Here is a 20,654-nt window from a genome sequence, read left to right as displayed (position 1 = left end):
TTAATTTTTACTGAAAAGGCAGAGCTACAGAGAGAGGGAGAGGAGAGAGGATGACTTTCCATTCACTGGTTCACTCCCCAAACTGTTGCAATGGCCAGAGCTGAGATGATCTGACACAAGGAGTCAGGAATTTCTTCCAGATCGCCCAGGTGGGTGCAGGGCCCCAGGGATTTGAGCCATTTTCTGCTGCTTTCTCAGGTAGGGAAGCTGTATTGGAAATGGAGCAGTCAGGCTTTGAACTGGCACCCATATGTGATGCTGGCACCACAGGCAGAGGCTTAGGCTGCTATGCCACTGCACCAGTCTCAAGAGATCTGGGTTTTTTATTTCGTTTGTTTTTTTAAAAATTTTATTGGAAAGTCAGGTGTACGGAGAGGAGGAGAGACAGAGAGGAAGATCTTCCATCCATTGATTCACTCCCCAAGTGGCTGCAACGGCTGGAGCTGCATCGACCTGAAGCCAGGATCCCAGAGCCAGGAGCTTCTTCCAGGTCTCTCATGCAGGTGCAGGGTCCCAAGGCTTTGGGCCATCCTCGACTGCTTTCCCAGCCACAAGCAGGGAGCTGGATGGGAAGCGGAGCTGCCGGGATTAGAACCAGTACCCATATTTTAAAAGGTGGAGAAGCAATAGGAGAGAGAGAGCTACAGAAATGAGAGAGAAAGAGAGAGAGAGAGAGAGAGCGCGCGAGGGAGCGCAGGAGCAGAGAAATCTTCCATGCTGGGTCTGGGCAGGCGGAAATTCAGTCCAAGTCCACCAGGGGGCGGCAGAGGCCTAAAATGCCCAGTCATCCCCTGCTACCTCCCAGGTACACATTGGCAGGAACCCCGAATTGGAAGAGGAGCGAGGAGTGAATCTAGGCATTCCGCTGTGGGAGGCAGGTGTCTCAGCAGCACTGTAACGGCTGCATTTAGCGCCCGTATTAGAAGGTTTACCTTTCAAAGATAAAAACTGAAATCATGAAAGATCTACATCTGGGATTGGTTTCAGAGTTATGTGTGGGAGCGGGGCAAAGAAGCAAGACTGCACACGAGGGAGGTAATGGTTGTCGAACCTGTGTGCTGGGTGTGTGGGCATCAGTGTACCCGTGTGTCTGTATCTACTTCTGTGGATGCTCAGAACCTTCCAACACAGGAAGTTAAAAAAGAGAGAGATAAAAGACAATGAAGAAGGGAGAGGGATGGAGAACTATTAAGGCTGGAAACAGCTAGATAAGATCACCTTATAAAATGAGTAATAATAAGGAGTAGTAATAAATCTTCAGAAGTGAACAGATTTCAGGGATATTTTTGAAACTGGGAGGTTGGGAAGAGGAGGTACAAAAGAAAGTATGTAGGTGTGGCTGGGAAAGAAGGAAGTGGGGAGAGAGGGTAGCCTGGGAACTGGGCAGGTGTGGCAGCGCAGCATCAAGGATGGAGCACGTTGACTTAGGTCGGGTGGGGGGGAGGCAGGGAGCTTGGCTGAGACTTCTTAGGGAGGTTAGTGAGGGAGAGAGCTCAATGGAGAATGGGATGGGAGACCAACAGTGACTTCAAGATGGGGGTTGGGAATGATAACATGTTTCATTCTGGTGGGAATGGTCCAGAGAAAGAGAGAATAAATAATGATGTGGGAGAAAGGAGCATGTGTTAGGTGAATGTTCGGGATCACCCAGAATGGCCTGAAACAGGTTCATGACCAGGTCAGATCCATTTGGTGTCACAACACACATTTCACTGCCAGAGGCCTGACGGTCACCTCCATGGTCGCCCCCAACGCTGGAGGTTGTGTCCACGGGAGGGGGTGGAACAAGGAACCCCCTGTGCGTGAAGCTTGCAGGCTGACACTGGACCTTGGCGAGGTCTGTCCTGTGTCAGTCTGGGAGCTCCTTGGTGACACTAAGTTGGGCAGTATGCACGTGTTTGTAGCAAATTCCTCACCTTCCACTCACTCCATGGCACTGGGAGACCAGTGATGACTTCTGCCGCAGCAGGAGGGTATGTCTGCTTTTCCCAGCTGCCTCCCCACAGCTCAAGCTGTGGTCTGGTTGGGCCACGCCTTGTGGCTGTCTACAAGTGATGGCAGAGTGAGGAGGAAAGACCAATTCCCACACAGGCCAGGACCCTGTCTCTGTATTCTGGTGGGACTGGGCAGGACAGGAAATCTAGAGGTTTCATTTGGTCGGAAGACAAGGCTATAGGGAAAGAGGTAGGAGGTTTAGAGCTGGGATGCAGCAGCCTGTTGTCCCAGGACCATGCCCCTGAGCGCCATCCCCTTCTATTTCCATTTGCAAAGACCTCTGTGGAGTCAGCCCTTCATGGTGCCTGCAGGCGCCTCCTCAAAGCCCACATGGCTCTTTCAGCATGGAGGGTGGAGCACAGTGTGACTCCCTCTTGTCACTGCACACACCAGCCGCACCTACTTCCCATGGGCAGGGACCCTCCCAGCTCCCACAGCCTGGTGTTAATGCTGGGGTGGGCACCGGCTGCTCTTCGGGGCCCCAGGCGATCTGTGCCCTGACAAAGCCTTTTGAGATGCCCTGGGGTTTCCTAGGCAGAGCCCTGGACAGAGGTCCAGAAAGCTCCACTGATTTCCTGCTTTGCGTTAGCCAGCCCCGCGAATCACTTTCTCCAGTTGGACATACGTTACATTCCTGGCCCTGGGGATGCGGCAGTGACAAAAGAACATTCCTGCCTGTCTTAAACATACATTCTAGTGCAAAGACAGATACGAAGTCACTCACCCAAAATACATAATTTGTCATGCCAGTGACAAGTTCTAAGACGAAAAACAAATTGGTGGGATGGGAGGTACTGATGGGATGTGTGTGTGTGTGTGTGTGTGTGTGTGTGTGTTAGAGAGAGACCCTACAGCAGTTGATGGGGGATGGCATCTGTGAAGAGTAGCTGCAGCAGAATCCTGAAGAGGAGAGGCCATAGTTCCATGGGGACAGCGAGCCAGCAGAAGGCAGAGCAGGTACAAAGGCTGCACCTGCTGGGGGCTGAACGTGCCTGTCATCCTGGGGAGGCTCGCTGTCAGTGATGGAGAGTAGTCAAAGTGGGCTCAAGGGGGGCAGGTTCTGTGTCTCAGGGGTCCTTGTGAGGACTCTGAGGGGAGAGCATCCGGGGGACAGACAAGACAATGAATGTGGTTAAAAGAACCATGAGACTCCTGAGGCTGCCGGGTGGACAGGCTGTGGCAGCTCAAGGACAGAAACCGAAGCTAAGAAGCAGCTCCTGTTACTGCCCTTGGACAAGCAGTGGAAGGTGGCCAAGTCCCTGGGCTCCCGGAGAATCAGGCACAGGTCTCGGCTCCCAGCTTTGGCCTGCTCTAGCCCTAGCTGTTGCAGCCACTCGGGAGTGAAGCACCGGACGGAAGACTCTCCCTCTCTCTGCCTTTCAACTAAATAAGGACATATTAAAATAAATAATAAAAATAGTACCAGTGAAGGTGCCAGGCGCTTGAGTTGGAGCTGCTGCTGTTTTTCTCCGGTTATGGCCACATGTCAGGGGAAGCTTTCTGCAGGTGGTCTCTGCCCTGGAACCTACAGATCCTGCCCACTGTTGGGATCAGGCTCAAACATCACCTGCCAAACCTAGCCCTCTCACCCTGGACCCAAACTCCTGTCGCTGGTCGCGGTGGAGCCCTTCTCTTCCACAGTTCTTTGTATTTCAGACATGCGGCTCACCATTCTGCATTCTGCAACCTTTTCTTTTTTCTTTCCATGATTTCACAGAAGATTCCCCCAATACAACCTGGTGAAATGCAATCCTTTCTTGAAGATCCAACCTAAGTAATTTCCCCTCATCGTTTCCCTGACCTCCGCCGGACACCTCCGACGCCAGAGTTGCTCCTCTTAGCTCAGGCTCTTACGCCCGTGGGGGGTCCTTGGCAGTGGCAATGGACACACACCTTCAGGAATGATTGCCTTACTAATCTCTCCTTGGGATCCATCTCTTTCTCCGCCCTCGGGCTCCACACTGAATTATTTGTTGGTGACCTACCGTCTCCGTCACTCCTTAAGTGCCTTGGGAGATGAGATGAGCGTTACGTTTATTTCTCCCCAGGTCTCACAACAGTTGCTCCGATGCAAGGACCGGATGCAGCCATCTTCCCGCACGCACCCGGCATCCCTGCAGACCTCGCGATGGCCTCCAGGTGGCGCCCGCCGCTCGGCGGTGCGGGGAGCGGGGCGCGCAGCCGCGGAAGCGGGCGCGGAGGGCCTGGGGAGGCGGCAGCGGTGCTGCTAGAATCCACGCCCATCGCCCCGCGCCGTGGCGCCATCCCCCAGATAATTCAGGAATGTGCCCCTTGGGCGACAAACAAGCCTCATTGTGGAGCTCATTGGTGTGGAGGAGTCCTCTCTCCACTGGGTGGCTATGCTGGGTGCTGGGCGCGCCCCAAATACCGCAAGAACGCTAAGGTACGTGATAATGTAGGGCAACAATCAAACTCCTGAAGTTGTGGTGACAAAGCTCAGGGCTGGAGGTGCAATGTGTGTGCCCAAGATGGCATTTGGTAGTAGCAGCAGCAGGGTCCAGATCAGCCAGCCCCCTGACTGCTAGCAGAGGGCTTTTCTGTTCCACCCTCCTTCACCCTCTCCTTGTCCAGCCAGCAAGTGCCCAGCCATGTAGACCCCATTTATAAAGCACCTAATGTGTGCTGAGCAACTTGCTTTGAAAGTGAGAAGGGGGAGGGGAGGGAGTGACTAGCTCCCCGGAACCCCCCAGGCTCTTAAAGGAGACCCAGGCCAAGCCCCGATGAGGGAGGAAGCGATGGGTGCCAGGGCCGAACCACGGGCAAGAAGGACACAGCCCACCTGACTTCTGTATCCATTCTTGTTAGCAGCCTTGTCTATTGGAAGCCTGCCCAGCCCCAGGCCGTCTCGGGGCTCGGGTGTCTCTGCAGGTGGATGCTGTCCTTGAGTGGACTCTGCCCAGCGTCTGAGAACCTTGGCTTTGGGGGATGAGCTTTTTGGGTACTGCCTGCCCAGGTAGATGACCATCAGGGCCTGGGCTCCACCTGCTCGTTCAGTGGGTGGCCACAGTTAGACACCCTGCCCCGGCCTCCCAGGCTGTGTCATTGCAGTGTGGGACCTGACCTTTGCAGTCACAGCCTGAAGACCACCCTCCCTGTAGCTCTGCCCCCACACGCCTTGCCATCCACCCGGCCTCTGAAAACCTCCCCATCCTGGCTCATCCCCAGCTCCTGGGGGAGCTGCTGACTGTGGAGCCTGCCCCGAACCCTCTCTTTTCTTTACTTCATCAGTTCTTGGCTGGCTTGGCTTCCTTCCCCACTTATCCTAGAATGATCCCTAGGCTTCCTTTCTTGCTGGCCGCTCATCTTTACCGTCTCTCTCTGGAAGTCACTGTGGCCAGCTGGGGTAAGCTTTCCCCACTCCTTCATAAAATGAGCGAGGGGGGGTTGGTGCTGGTTCGGAAGGGCGGAGGATTTCAAGGCGGTGCCGTCGTGTGCATTACCTCCCGTGTAGGGTCCTCTTAAGTAACTTCTGTCCAACCATGAACCTGTGAAGCCCTTGTGCCTGGTCGCAGATGTGACCCCTCACCTTCACTGAGCCCTGCTGTTTGACAAGTGCTGTGTCCCCTGTCCCCGTGTTGTCCTCAACTGTCCCATAACATCCCAGGCTCACTTGCACCCTGGTAGGAGTTTTCGATTGGAGCAGGGAGACTGGAGGGCTGGGGGGTGACCCCACGCAGCTGCCCTGCCACTGGAAAAGCTATCTGGACCAAGGAGCGCTGTCACCATGACGCTTTCAGAGACCAGAATCTTCATTAATGCAGGGGGCTGGGCCTAGATGTCAAGGGCAAGACGGAGGGTAGGCAAGGGGCCTGCAGGTTGCTCCTGATTCTCTCAGATGACACACTGAATGTGAACTGTCTCAGTTGGTCCCTGCTGCTGCAACAGAATACCAGAGGCTGGGTGCTTTATGGAGCAAAGAACGTCCCCAGTGAGGGAGGTGGCTGATTTGCTGTCTGGTGAGAGCGCCTCTCTGCTTCCATAGGCTGCCTGCTCCCGTGGCCAGAGGGCCCTGCGGCTCCCTGGTGGCTCGCGGATGAGCTCATTCATCCTGTCCGTGAGGGTCCAGCCGCTGAAAAGCCCGTTTCTTGTTCCTGTTGCACAGGTCATTGAGTCTCAGCACAGGAATTTTGAGGGACACTTTCAGACTGTAGCATGCCTGTTCCTGGACTGAATCCTCCAGGAGGCCTTTATTCCCTCTGTTTTATAATTTTAGGGGTGAGGAAATGGGCAGAAAGACAAAGCAGCTGCTTGCTTGAGGCTGTGTAACTGCGGACTGGCAGCCGCGGGCTTTTAGCCCAGGTGGGTGTGTGGACAGAGTCGCGTGCTTCTTCCTTTAAATCCCCCTTGCCTGAAGACGGCAGAGCTAAGCCTCGACAGTGACTCGTTGGCTGTGTCCAACCTGTCCTTTCCTTGCCGCATCAGATGGCTGTGTGCTGAAGAAGTGCAATCTCATCCTTACAACCTGCCACTTTCACACTTATTTGCTCATAACAATACAGCTTTTGCAGCAAAAGAAAGCACATGGCTGTTCTTTCATGATCCTTTTAAAAAATTATTTGAGGGTCCAGTGCGATAGCGTAGCAGCTGAAGTCCTTCCCTTGAACACACTGGGATCCCATATGGGCAGCCCTGCTTCCCATCTAGCTCCCTGCTCGTGGCCTGGGAAAGCAGTGGAGGACGGCCCAAAGCCTTGGGACCCTGCACCTGTATGGGAGACCCAGAAGAAGCTCCTGGCTCCTGGCTTCAAATTGGCTCAGCTCCAGCTGTTGCGGTCACTTAGGGAGTAAACCATTGGACAGAAGATCTTCCTCTCTGTCTCTCCTCCTCTCTGTATATCTGCTTTCCAATAAAAATAAGTAAATAAATCTAAAAAAAGAAAGAAAAAATATTTTAAAAAGAAGAAAAAATGTTTGTTTGTAAAACAGAGTTACATAGGGCCCGGCGGTGTGGCCTAGCGGCTAAAGTCCTCGCCTTGAAAGCCCCGGGATCCCATATGGGCGCCGGTTCTAATCCCGGCAGCTCCACTTCCCATCCAACTCCCTGCTTGTGGCCTGGGAAAGCAGTCGAGGACAGCCCAAAGCTTTGGGACACTGCACCCGCGTGGGAGACCTGGAAGAGGTTCCTGGTTCCTGGCTTCAGATCAGCGCGCACCGGCCCGTTGCGGCTCACTTGGGGAGTGAAACATCGGATGGAAGATCTTCCTCTCTGTCTTTCCTCCTCTCTGTATATCTGGCTTTCCAATAACAATAAAATCTTTAAAAAAAAACAAAACAAAACAGAGTTACGTAGAAAGAGGGAGAGACAGAGATATCCACTGGTTCATTCTGCAGATGGCTGCAACAGCAGAGCTAGACCAGTCTGAAGCCAGGAGCTTCTTCCAGATTTCCCACATGAGTTAAACACTAGGAGCATTTTTCGATGTTTTTCCAGACCATAAGCAGGGAGCTGAATTGGAAGTGGATCAGCCAGGATACAAACTGGTGGCCACGTGGGATATTGGTGATACAGATGGAGGCTTTCCCATTACACTACAGTGGAAGGTCCCTGATAGTCCTTGGTAGAGGGAAGGCCCTGGCATTTGCCCCTGCCTCGTCATTTCCTGGGCATCTTGCACCATTTCTGCCCTTATCAGAACCTTCGCCACCTGCTGGTCCTTGTCGCAGGGGGGCCTACTTCCGGTCCTGCTGGTGCTGGAGGGTGAAGCGAGGTCTTGTTTCTGCTGCTACGGCAGTGGTTGTTTACCTTGAGGAAATCACTCGTTCTCATAACAGGTGCCAGTTTGTAGCTTGTTTTTACAGCCTCAGCTTGAGTTTCAGTGATGCTAGGCAAGCACTACTGTTTGGAGCTCTGCATATCAGCTCCACGGAGCCCCCTTTCCAAGCTTCTGGGATTTAAAAACTCTGATCTCATCCCTTTGCTCCTCTACTCCAGAGGGGGAGCTGATTGCTACAGCTAGTATTGTCTCAGTGTTTATCTTGGAACACCCCTTGGTGGCTTTTCAGCTTTTGTTGCCTGCTTAAGCAATTGCCTGAGTTAAATTCTTTATGTTAAAATAACTGCCTGGCTCCTGTTTTCCTGCCTAGACCTGCCTGACCCCTGTGCCTTGGTGACATGGCCTGAGAAGTGCAAAAGTGTAGAGCCTTACCTTGTTGAGCTGCTCTGAGGAGTCCAATCCCAGAAATGCTGCCAGCAGCCCCGACAAGTCAGCCCACATGGTGAAGGTGTCCACTCATCACAGGAGAGTCCTCTAATCTAAAGCAACATGTATAACCAAGAAAGGAGGGCTTAATTTGAGAAAGCCAGCAGAGACACTAACTCTTTTCATCCTAATCAAAGCTGTCAGAGCCGGTTAGTGTCAGAGCCAGTCAGATGGCCCCAAAGCCCGCCATCCACCCTGCAGTCATCCTATCACCAAGGAAACCACACATCAGTTAGCAGGGTCCCCAGGAGCCAGCCGGAAGCTCAGTTGCCTCACATGTTTGTTGTTATCAGCTCTTCCAAAGCACAGCATCTTTTGCAAGAAAGATTCTGTGAGACTTCTCCTGCCCCAGGCCCCCACTGTCTTCTGTTTCCCAAAGTTAAGAATGCATTCCCCTCTGAGAAAGACATGTGCTGGCAGGCACATGGGGAAGTTACTTGTCCACTCAGTGTCACACAAGGCAGACGGCTGCATTGCCACCAGGACTGATATGGAGCAGCCCCACCTCCCTTCCCTGGTCATTTTTTAAATCTGTGCTCCTGCCTGGTGGTTATCTGTCTACTCTCCCCATGCAGCAGGACCAGGAAGCAGCTCCTCATCCCACCCCGCATAACTGTCTTTCTCACTTTTTGAATTGTTTGGTGTTATCACCCCACAGTTGATTACACAGCTACTCCCTATCTCACTGATGTTGATAACTTCCAAAGTGAGAAGAGGATTCATTTACATTTTTAATCATTCTACAAATAAATGTTGACTACCTGCTGCATGCCAGGGACCGGGCTAGAATAAGTCATTGGAAGTAGATGATGTCAGTGGAAGCTGAGACAGGGTGAGCAGGGAAGGCTGTTCTGAGGAGGGGACACACAGTGATGTTAAACAATGACAATAGCTATGTTGCTCACAGGTCTTTTTTTCAGGTAGGGCTGGTTGAGGACAATGTGTCTCTGCCCTTCCTGGCATCAGCTCAGTGTGGGAACTGGAATCATCTTGGGCTTCTTTGCTTGCACAAATTGTGGCTGATGTGGGCTGGTGCTGGCTGCTGGTGGGACCTCAGCTGGGGCTGTACTGAAAACACCTGCATGTGATTGGCAGGGCGTCTGGGTTCAAAGCGTGAGTTCTTCTGACAGTGAGCCGGGTGGAAGCTCTGTTGCCTTTTGTTGATTGAATCTTAGGAGTTCTGTAGCATTTTGTTCAGTGGAAGAAAGACAATGCGACCAAGTCATACTCAAGGAAATTTAGTCTAGTTCTTGGTAACATAAGTCAAAGAATTTGTGGATGTGCTTTGAAATCACCGTAAGTTATAACCTGAAGAAAAAATAGTGGAAAACCATTCCAGGAAGAGGGACCGGTGTGAAAAGGGTGGGAAAGTCTTGGTGTGTTCATAGAAACAAAAGATCAAAAGTGGGAGCACAGCAAGCAGGAGTGAGGATGGCATGAAGTTAGAGTGGAGAGAAACTATTAGTAGTAGTGTAATAGGAGCCTGTGTGTATGTGTGGGGGATTGTTTCGTTTGTAAGACTTATTTTTGGGCCCTGTGCAATGGCTCAGTGGCTAAATCCTCACATTGCTAAGTGCCAGGATCCCACATGGGCACCAGTTTGTGTCCCGGCTGCTCCACTTCCCATTCAGCTCCCTGCTTGTGGCCTAGGCAAGCAGTAAAGGATGGCCCAAAGCCTTGGGACCCTCTGCCCATGTGGGAGCATGGGCTCCTGGTTCCTGGCTTCAGATTGGCTCAGCTCTGGCCATTGGGGCCTCTTGGGAAGATCTTTCTGTCTCTCTTCTCTGTAAAACTGATCTGCCTTTCCAATGGAAAAAAATTTTTTTTCTAAGATTTACTTATTTTTATTTGAAAAGCAGATTTTTACAGAGAAGGAGAGATAGAAAGATCTTCCATCTGCCGGATTAACTTCCCAAATGGCTGCAGTGGCCAGAGCTGAGCTGATCCAAAGCTAGGATCTTCAGGGTCCCCCACACGGGTGCAGAGTCCTGAGGCTTTGGGTCATTCTACTGCTTTCCCAGGCTCTAAGTAGGGAGCTGGAAGGGAAATGGAGCATCAGGACATGAAACTGTGCCCATATAGTATCTCAGTACTTGCAAGGTGAGGATTTAGCTGTTGAGCCATTGCACCAGGCCCAAGGAGTTTGTGTTTGTAATGGAGACAACTGGAAGGCTTGATGTTTGTGCTCAGTGCAGCTATTGTGCATAAGATGGATTGACGTGAGATAGAAATTGGGAAAATCAGTGAGGAATGTTATGGGTATAGTGATGGCTTGGACAAGAATGTCGGCATTGGTGGTAAAGGTAGACTTGGGTTCGGCAGGATAACGATTGCCTTCAGTGTGCCTAGAACGGCGCCATATGGGCGCCAGTTCTAATCCCGGCAGCCCTGCTTCCCATCCAGCTCCCTGCTTGTGGCCTGGGGAAGCAATTGAGGACAGCCCAAAGCCTTGGGACCCTGCACCCACGAGGGAGATCTGGAAGAGGCTCCAGGCTCCTGGGTTCGAATAGGCTCAGCTCCAGCCATTGCGGTCACTTAGGGAGTAAACCATCGGACGGAAGATCTTCCTCTCTGTCTCTCCTTCTCTCAGTATATCTGCCTTTCCAATAAAAATAGATAAATCTTTTTTTAAAAGTTAGAGAAGAAGTTTAGAAAAGAAACAACTTACCTGAATGACCTGGTTCTTCTAGAGCTGGGTTGCTGTGGTATTCTAAGTGTCTCTAATCCCATCAAACTGCACGGTTCTGTGACTGTCTGACATCTCTGAGAAAATGAACTTCCTGAAGAGTCTCTGGTTCTTGGCTGTGTGGAGTTTGTGCCTGTGTTTGGAGGGGATCATGAGCAAGCTCAGAACAGAAGTGAAAAGCCCCAGAGGGCAGGCAGCCAGGGGTCCCTGGGAGTGGGTGGCAGGAAGGAGATGGGATAATGGAATCACCATTCCTGGTCAGGATGACTCAGCCAGGGGTGAAGGCACTGGCAGCCTTTGTCCACGGGTGGGGACCTGTGTGGAACCCAGTCTTTGTCTTCAACATTTTGGGGACGCTCCTGAGCCTCTGTTATCTTTAGGAGGTTGACGTTTTGGCCTTAAAGAACTTCAGGATTTGTTCCAAGGGCTCTCTGGTTGGGTCCACGAGGGCAGCCTGGTGATCGGCCCGACTCTCCAGCCGAGCATGAGTGAGCTCTTGTAACGGCACAGGATGATTTCAGGGCCTTAGGCTGGAGGTGTATGTGGAATTCTCTATCAGCTCTTACCTGTGTGTTCTGCCTGCTGCCTTCACTGACTGACAGGCACTCAGAGGCATGGGATGGTGGCAGGTGTCCTTTCCCCTGTGTGCCCCCTTGCCTCTGGTGCCTGGGATTGTCACCTTCTGTCCTCCTGAGGCTCAGAAGCACATACCAGGAAGCTGCCTCCCTCCCTCCACAATGCCCCCTCCCCCCAGTGGCTGGCTGTGCATGTCCCATCCGAGGGCTTCGAAGGCCCTTGCGTTACAGTGCCAATAGCTCTTCCAAACTTCATCTCCTCTTGCTTCCAAATGATGTGGTGTTGTGCTTCCCCAGTTCGGTCTCAAGCTAAACCCAACAAGGAATGGAGGTTCCTTATGTGATGGGACCATTTTTCTCATCGTGACTGTGTCTCCTTGGTTGTCCTCCCTGTTGGTGTGTGGAAATGCCAAGTGCAAGCAACACCTTCCAGGGTGTAATGATCATGGCCTAAAGAATTTGACAGAACACACACAGTTGGAAGATGTGTCACTCAAGGTTAACACTGTAAGATTCCAAATGGAAAATGAATTTATCCTTCACCCTTGCCTTCCTATCCTGGGTGAGGCTTGTGTTTTTGGTCATCAACATGAAGCACAGAAATAATCTTTGAGGAAATGATTAGGAAGTAGTATTGACAGGTGCTGAGATGCACCCAGCATTAGACAAACGACACTAGAGAACTGCAGAGGCAAACAGCCAAAGCCCAAGCCCCAAAGTGCAAGCTGCAGGTGCAGTGTCTCCATAGAAGCAGGTCCCACAGAGCTGTGACACTGAGTGGTAAGAGCATCGCTTCCTTTCTCTCATGGTGAGAGAAAACATTAGCCCACAGCATGTGAACACGTGTTTACCGGATCTGAGCAGAAATGATTGGTGGCTGAAGCTCGTGAGGTGATAGAACAATGAACAGTACAAGAACCTCTTCCCTTCCGCTTGTTTATCCTCCCTTGTTAAAGGTCTATGTAAGATTTTACGTAGACAGAGGCCTTGAAGAAGTCCTCCTGTGCATTTTAAATGGTTTATTTGAGAGGTAGAGAGAGAAAAAGACATAGTTTCATAGGTGGGAAAGCCTGGCCTCCATGGGGACATCAAGTCCTCGCGTTTCGAGGCTTGTTTTTGAATATTCTGTTCACCTGACACAGAAGGGGATGCCACTGGAGAGGTCTGAGCTGTGCCAGTGCTGCCCACCACTGGATGCCTTCAGCCACAGAAAGGGGCCGTCTCCCTGTCCTGGAGATATAGCTCTGGATATGCAGGTGTTTCAAGGACCGCATCCTTCTGGGGACTCCCCGGCAGGCTGCACTTCAGGCCCCTCCTTTCACTTACATGGTATTTTTCCTTTTCATAAGTGTGTCTCCAAATTCCCCCCTTTCTGAGCTTGCTCATTTGTTTTTATAAATATTTACTTATTTATTTGAAAGGCAGAGATACAGAGAGAGTTAGTTCCTTTATGCACTGATTCACTCCCCAAATGGCCACAATGGCCCGAGTTGGGCCAGGCTGACACCAGGAACCTGGGTCATCCAGGTCTCCCATGTGGGTGCAGGGACTCAAGCACTGAGGCCATCTCTCGCTGCCCTCCAAGGCACATTATCAGGAAGCTGGATTGGAAGTAGAGCGGCCAGGACTCAAACCAGTGCTTGTATGGTATGCCAGTGTCACAGGTGGCAGCTTAATGCTCTGTGCCACAGCCCCATCTACATTTCCCCTTTCCTGTAAGCACAGGAGGCATATTGGATCGAGACTAATTTACATAACTTCATCTTACTTTACCTTAAGGCTGTAGCTCCAAGTAAGATCATATTCTGAGGTACTGGGAGTTAGGACTTCAACATGGATTTTGGGGGAGCATAACTTCTAGGAGTAGTATTTGCAAGCAATGAGGGGAAATCAAAACCTTCTCCAACAGCTTTGAGGGGAGGAGTCCTGAGTAGACGAGGGTGTCCCTCTCAGATGGAATGAAGTTAAAGTTCTTCCGATCCAAAAAAAAAAAAAAAAAAAAGAGAGAGAGAGAGCCCGGGAACTGAAGTCCGGGTGAAGAACGGGCCGGCCTTCGAGCTCTAGCGACGCAAGATGGCAGCTACCACCGGCTCGGGAGTAAAAGTCCCTCGCAATTTCCGAATGTTGGAAGAACTCGAAGAAAGCCAGAAAGGAGTAGGAGAGGGCACAGTTAGCTGGGGTCTAGAAGATGACGAAGACATGACAGAAGATGGACAGGGATGATAATTGGGCCTCCAGGAACAATTTATGAAAACCGAATATACAGCCTTAAAATAGAATGTGGACCCAAATACCCAGAAGCTCCCCCCTTTGTACGATTTGTAACAAAAATTAACATGAATGGAGTAAATAGTTCTAACGGAGTGGTGGACCCTCGGGCCATCTCAGTGCTGGCCAAGTGGCAGAACTCACATAGCATCAAAGTTGTGCTGCAGGAGCTGCAGCGCCTGATGATGGCGAAAGAGAACCTGAAGCTCCCGCAGCCGCCCGAAGGACAGTGCTACAGCAGCTAGGCCGCAGGATGCTGCCGGCCGCCAGCAGGCCGCCTGCTCCGCAGTAGTCCATTTTCTAGGTTCATCTTGTAGGCCTCCAAGTACTGGAAAGGAAGCTCCCATTCAAAGGCAGTTTATCTAAGGATACTGTAAATGATACTAATTTTTTGTCCATTTGAAATATATAAGTTGTGCTATAACACCATCCTGTCAAGTATAGCCACTGTCCAAGTAGTTGAACTTCTGGGATCAAGAAAACCTATTTAAATCAATTCCCACCCTCACTGGTGGGACACTGCTAACTCAACTGTGAAAAGACACGTCACACAGTCACCTTGCTGTTGCTCACCTGGCCTGGGCCTCTGCCTCCCTCTCCACTCTCCTGCCCCCCCCCGCACCCCCCCTCCCCGCCGCCACCCTGCAGCTTGAGGTGGCTCCCTAGAGGAGAGGTGAAGGTTTCAGGGGCAGCCGTGGGCTACTGCAGGGGTGTGGGGGTGCCTCTCACCCTGGTTTCTTTCTTGAGTCTTAACTGGTGCCCTCTCCAGCCGTCATCATGTCCCCTGCCTCCCTCCCCCACCAATGGCCGAAGCATAGATTGTAACCCTTCTCCTCCCTCTGAAATTGGCCTTCAGGGTGGACTCAAGGGATTGCCCACGCCTTGCTCCCACACTCCAGCGAGGGGTGTGTGCTCCCCTGTCCCTCAGGCCCTTTGTGCTCCATCACCCCTCACTCCTGACATTTCCAGCAGGGAGGCTTCCCGGAGCTGGGGAACCACAGCCACCCAGCACCAGCCCCGCAAGTGAGTGCCGGGGCTCCCGCCCTGCGCCTGGGCCGGCAGCTGTGGAGGCGCTCTCCCAGCTCGGATTTGGAGAGGGCGGTGATGACCCAGACCTGCCAGCTCTTGGAGGCCTTGGTGCTTCGGCTTGGGCACAGGCTGCCTGGAGACCCATCCACACCAGGAGCCTCTGCATTGTCCTCTCCCACAGTTGCTTCTGCTTTTCAACATGGAAGACGTTGCAGACAGGGCTCTCGCTTGGGCATCCACTATCCCTTGGGTCAAATTTGGAATCAGACAACTGGAACAGAGAGGACCTCGGAGCTGCCCCACGGGGCTGGGCCGGCGTGGGCATGGAGGTGGACATGACAGGGCGCACATGACAGGGCCCCGACGCAGGCGGCCCGGCCCCTGGCTCCCAGCAGAGTGTCCCATCATCCCCCAGGATCACTCGAGGCTGAAGCGTGGATGATACTGAAATAAAAGCTTCATTCCTATAGCCTCCCTCTCTACATGAACAAGAGACGCGGCTGCACTTACTGGGGAGTCAGCACTTAACGTACCCTATGCTGCCATCTGTGGAACCTCGCTGTCCTTGAACCAGGTCATGAGCCACAGGAGCAGCAAGCATGGGGGGCCAAATGCTATGTTCCATCATCTCCAATGGATTCCTTTTAGTTCAGTGGTCTGGAGAATTGGATTTTCTTATTCTCAGGAAGTAATGAAACGATGGTGAGCTATTTGTAGTCTTTAAGAATGCTCAAAACCAAGGGTGTGTCTAAGAATTAAGATTTTTCTTTTTTAAATGAAATCCTCTGTCAGGACACAGTCCCTGCAGGTGAGCACAAGAACCAAGACTGGAACTGCGGGCAGGCTGGGCTGAGCCAGGTTACAGCACCTGCTGGTGGGTGCCGAGCTGAGGCAAGCCATGCCAGTCTGGGCTACAGCTCCCACCAGCATACGTAAGACCCGGGGATGCTCTGTTGGTGAGCATTTGAGCTGGGTTTTGGCAAGAGCCAGGCTGGGCTGAGCAGCCATATCCACTGATGCATACGTGAGCCACAGTAAGTGCAGGCTGGTGATTGTTTGCTGCAGCATCAGCTGGCAAGTGCTGAGACTGGGGGAAAGTCCTATTGAGACTAGACTGCAGAACCCACTGGAAAGTATGCCATCTTCTGCTGCTTTCCCCAGGTCATTAGCAGGGAGCTTGACTGGAAGTGGAGCAGCTGGGACACGATGCATATGAGCTGAATGGGATATGGGATAGACCGGACCAGTCTACTGTGCATACTGGCATGCACAGGAACCAGGGCTGGGGTGGACTTAGTGGAGGTTATTGGAGGTCACTCCAACTGGGCTGCAGTTCCTGCTGGTGAATTTGAGGGCAAGTGTGTGGTGCGCAGGGTTGGGCTGGGCCATACCATCCATTGGTTTGCAATGAAATGGGTGCTGGGGACAGAACTGACCAGGTGACTGCAACTAACAGTGTGTGTGTAGGCTGATGTGGGTGATGGACTGAGCTGGACCCTGCAATGGCTGACACACACAGGAGTCAGGTTGGAGTCACTTCTGACAAAGTTTCTTTGGGGAACCCTGACTGGATCACTGGACTCAGAAGTCCAACCATGGTGAAAATCACAGGATAGGTGGTCTAATCGTGGACTGCATGTGTCAGAACTGGGTCTCCATGGTTGTTGAAGCCTGTACAGTGGACAGCATGCCAGGATATACATAGGGGCATGACAGTCAGTTCACTGAGGCCTGCAGTGGACCTCTAGTGCTGTGGAGGGCAAAACAAATTGGACAGCTCCCCCGACAAGTATCTGGGCGAATCCAAACTGTAAGGTGGACTTTGTCAGCCAATGGACTTTGGAAGGATTTCCTCAACCTTAGAGCAATGAAATCAACAGCATCTCAGAACAATCAAAACGACTTAAGCAGAATACTTGGAACATGCTCCACATCGGGGACCCTGGGATGACATCGGGTGACCTTCCCCCATTCCTTGGTACTGATGCAGTTGAACTGCTGGGAGTGACCTCTCCCCTTTCTCTCTACCTTCCCCAGATACCAGAAGAAAAACAGAGATTGGAGGCTGTTGTCTCATTTACTTTCTCCCATTCCTAGACCCTCCCCACCCTAATTGGTGGGTCCACATGGGCATTGTATTCCCTCTCAACTATGTAAATATCATCAAAAAGAAAATGAATTTATTATTGAAAAATCTTTTAAGATATGAATGTAAGTTACCATGTCACTTAAGCTATAAATTAAACATACATAGAATTGTTTAGAAAATAAACAAATATTATGTATTGCTACATCACTACTTATATCAGAAATACTTTAAAAATATTTATTTACTTGAAAGGGGTGAGACAGATCTTCCATCCACTTTCCAAATGACTGCAGTGGCTGGGGCTGGGTCAGCCTGCCAGGAGCTAGGATCCGGATCCAAGAGTTTCTTCTGGGTCTCCCACGCGTGTGCAGGGGCCCAACCACTTGTGCCATCTTCTTCTGATTTCCCCAGGTCATTAGCAGGGAGCTTGGCTGGAAGTGGAGCAGCTGGGACACGAACTGGTACCCATATGAGATGCCGGGTATTTCAGGCAGTGGTTTAATTTGCTATGTCACAACACCAACTCCCAGAAATATATGTTTCTTATTAAGTCTGGTTCCCTAAGAATATTTAGGCTACTATGATTTTTTAATGAAGCTTAATTTCCAAAATAAGGATGTAGAACACCTATTTAAGTTCTTTTGCCCCATTATAGACATGCCATTTATACTGAGGTAGGTTAGAAAACTTCAGGGCCGAATGAACCACAGTCCTGATGATGACCACAGCCCCTTGACTGGCTCTGGAAGCCCCCAAGGAGTTGAGGTGACACTAGCGGCAAACAGCAGCACAAGATGAGTTTTCCCAGCTGTTTCCTTGGTCTTTTTGGGAAGAGCCGTGTGAAGTTGTACCATCTGTAGAAGAACCAGTACTTTTGCTTGACTGTCAATGTAACGGGGCTCCTTGGTGAGGTAGAAAAAGGTCAGTGCTGCTAAAGGGTCAGTCCCAGTCCTCTTTAAAAGCTTCACTTAATTTTGTATTTAAAGGTAAAGAAACAGAGACAAGGGAACAGAGTTACACACACACACACACACACACACACAAAGTGAGAGCTTTCATCTGCTCATTCACTCCCTAAATGTCCATAACCATCAGGGAAGAGCTATGCCGAGTCAAGAGCCTGGAACTCAAGCCACACCTCCCAGGAGACTGAACCCAGGCCTCCAGTATGGGATGCAGGATTTCCAAGCAGCAGAGTAACTGTTGCACCAAGTCCTTGTTCAGCCTCCATATCTGAAAGACTACAGTATCATTGTGTATTTTACATACTGTTTAACTTTCGGAGGTTTCAATTATCTGTAGTCAACAATGGCCTGGAAATGTTAAATGGGAAGTTCTGGAAATCCAAAAATTCTTTCTTTTTTTTTTTATAATCTTAGTTGATTAGGGTACAAAGGGTCAAGGGCTACAGCAAAGCGGGTAATACCATTATTTCCACACTAATATAATTTCCCCCCTCTATCTGGGGTCAGGGGAGAAACAAAGGGAGAAACCCCACCCAGCCTCCCACCCATCCCAGGTCCCCGATGTGAGGCAAGCTCCGAGGGTCCTGCTCAAGCATTTTTGATAGTTCAACAGGTCTGAATTGCTGCAAATTGCGCCATTCCACACGTGATGAAACCTATTCAGAATCCACTGGCTGACATAGTCTCTTTATGGTTGGGGTTCTGAGATCAGCAGTTCAGTTGGAGAGATCTCCAAAGAAACTTCATCTGAGATGATCCCAAACCTAATTCTTATGTGTGCTTGCTAATACAGGATCTGGCACAGTCCATCAGCCCAATCAGCTTATGCACAAGCTGGTCATTGCAATTGCTGGATCAGTTTTGTCTCCAGCCCTGTCTTCCGTGCGAACCAATGGGTGTTGTAGTCCAGCCTGATCCTGCCCACTTCATACTTGGTCCTCACGCAAACCAGTGGGAGCTGCAGCCTAGTTGGGGCAACTTCCCATAACCCCCACCAGGCCTGCTCCCTACCCTGGTTCCATGCATGCCAGTATGTACCGCAGGCTTGTTCAGTCTGTCCCACATCCCATTTAGCTCTCGTACATGCCAGTGGGCATCGAAGCCTAGTTCAACCCAACCAACCCTACTATCCAGCCCACACATATACTGGCAGGTGCCTTTCTGTCTAGCCACTCCTGCCCGTGTCCTGGTTTTTGTGCTCTCCAGTGGGAATGGTGACCCAAGAGGGAGTTGGCCACTATCTCCCTACTAGGCCATTCCCACTTCCGGATTATGCACTCCCAGGTGGTTCAGGAGTTTAACTTGACTTCTTAAAGTTGTAACTTGCCTGCCATTTTGGGAGGCATGGTAAAATTTTGCACCCCTTCACTCCATCCTGCAGAAGATGAGGTCATCCTTTGGTCATCTGACGTATCGGGGCTGTACTTGCTACCTGCCTGCTCGTCACTTACTGGCTGTGTCAGTTACGAGAATGCTGTGTTTAGGTATCAGGGTGCTGGTGGTCAAGCAATTTCTGTTACTTAAAAATGACCTTGAATTGTAAGAGGAGGGACAATTTAGATATGCTAATGAGCTATATAAAGTGCTTTCTTCAAATGAAAAGGCGAAAGAAAATATAAGAAAAGCAGTTTTGTGCTAATCTTGCCATAGGACTTCATTGTGAAAGTTGTGACTGCAGCACACTAAGTGCTCAGTAAGATGTTGTGGCATTACATTTGTGAGTGGAAGACAAGAAAACATGGTTTGACTGATGCAGTGTTTGGTGGTCTGTGGTTTCAGACATCTGCTGGGAATTTGGAATGAATCTGCCAGGGATCAAGGGGTAGTACTGTGGAAGAAAATAAGTATGAAAATGCAAACTCATTCACCTAGTGCAGGAGCCTAGTTGAAGAGAGCCAGGAAAAATACATTGAATGTGTATCTTTAAAAACTTTTTTTTAAAAATATATTTACTTGGGAGGCAGAGTTCCATCTGCTGGTTCACTCCCTGGATGTCTGCAATAGCTGGGCCTGGCCAGCCTGAGGCCAGGATTCCGGAGCTTCGTCCAGTCTTCTACTTGGACGATGGAGTCATCACCTGTTACCTCTCAACATGAGCATTAGCAGGAAGCTAGAGCTGGGAGTGGAGTAGGATTCACACCCAGACACTCTGACATGGCCTGTGAGCATTTCCATCCGATCCCACCACCAGGCCCATTGTCTGCCCCAGATTATCACTTCAGTTAGAGATGGGATGAAAATACGGGAAAGTCATTGCAACCATTACATTAAATACTGACCTGATGAAAAGCAAACATTTCTTTTTTGCCTTTTATGTTTCCCCCTTCTCTCAAATTTAAAATGGACTGAGGTCCTATGGGAACTCTGAAATTCCAGTGGTCCCTAGGTTCCTCTGAAGATTGCTAAATAATGCGCTGAGAGACGGAGACAGACAGAGGAGGGGGAGGAGCAATCATCTCCTGCTTTACTCTCCAATGTCTCCAAAGGCCCAGGCGGGCTGGGCAGCAGCTGAAAGCTGTACACTCAGCTGAGGCCTCCGCCTGCTGCCTCATGCTGGAATTAAGAGCCCAAACAGGGGCAACCAGTGCGTCAGCAAAGGCTCAAACCCCTTCGCAAGATGGCTTTTAAAAGACTTATTATTTTTATTGGAAAGGCAGATCTGCAGAGAGAAGAAGAGACAAAGATCTTCATCTGCTGGTTTACTCCTCACATGTGTGCAGCAGCTATATGGGATGCCGGCGCCTGAAGTTGCAGGATTAGCCAGTAGAGCCATAGCGCTGGCCTCTCCTCAAGATTTTAACCCCAGGGCCAGACTCAGCTTTGCTTT

General features: G+C 50.8%; 1 long non-coding RNA gene and 1 pseudogene across 1 annotated transcript; both read left to right on the top strand.

The window, feature by feature from the left end:
• The first annotated feature begins 4,224 nt into the window (after window positions 1–4,224).
• On the top strand, window positions 4,225–8,720 carry LOC131480921 (uncharacterized). The gene is made up of 3 exons (XR_009245886.1): window positions 4,225–4,399; window positions 5,245–5,359; window positions 8,100–8,720. It is a non-coding gene; the product is annotated as an uncharacterized LOC131480921 (long non-coding RNA).
• A 4,787-nt stretch (window positions 8,721–13,507) lies between these two features.
• Window positions 13,508–14,232, top strand: LOC101518564 (ubiquitin-conjugating enzyme E2 variant 1-like; annotated as a pseudogene).
• Window positions 14,233–20,654: the final 6,422 nt, after the last annotated feature.

Source organism: Ochotona princeps, chromosome 8 (assembly GCF_030435755.1).
Source record: "Ochotona princeps isolate mOchPri1 chromosome 8, mOchPri1.hap1, whole genome shotgun sequence".
Lineage (NCBI taxonomy): Eukaryota > Metazoa > Chordata > Mammalia > Lagomorpha > Ochotonidae > Ochotona > Ochotona princeps.
This window is presented reverse-complemented; position numbering and strand designations above follow the sequence as displayed.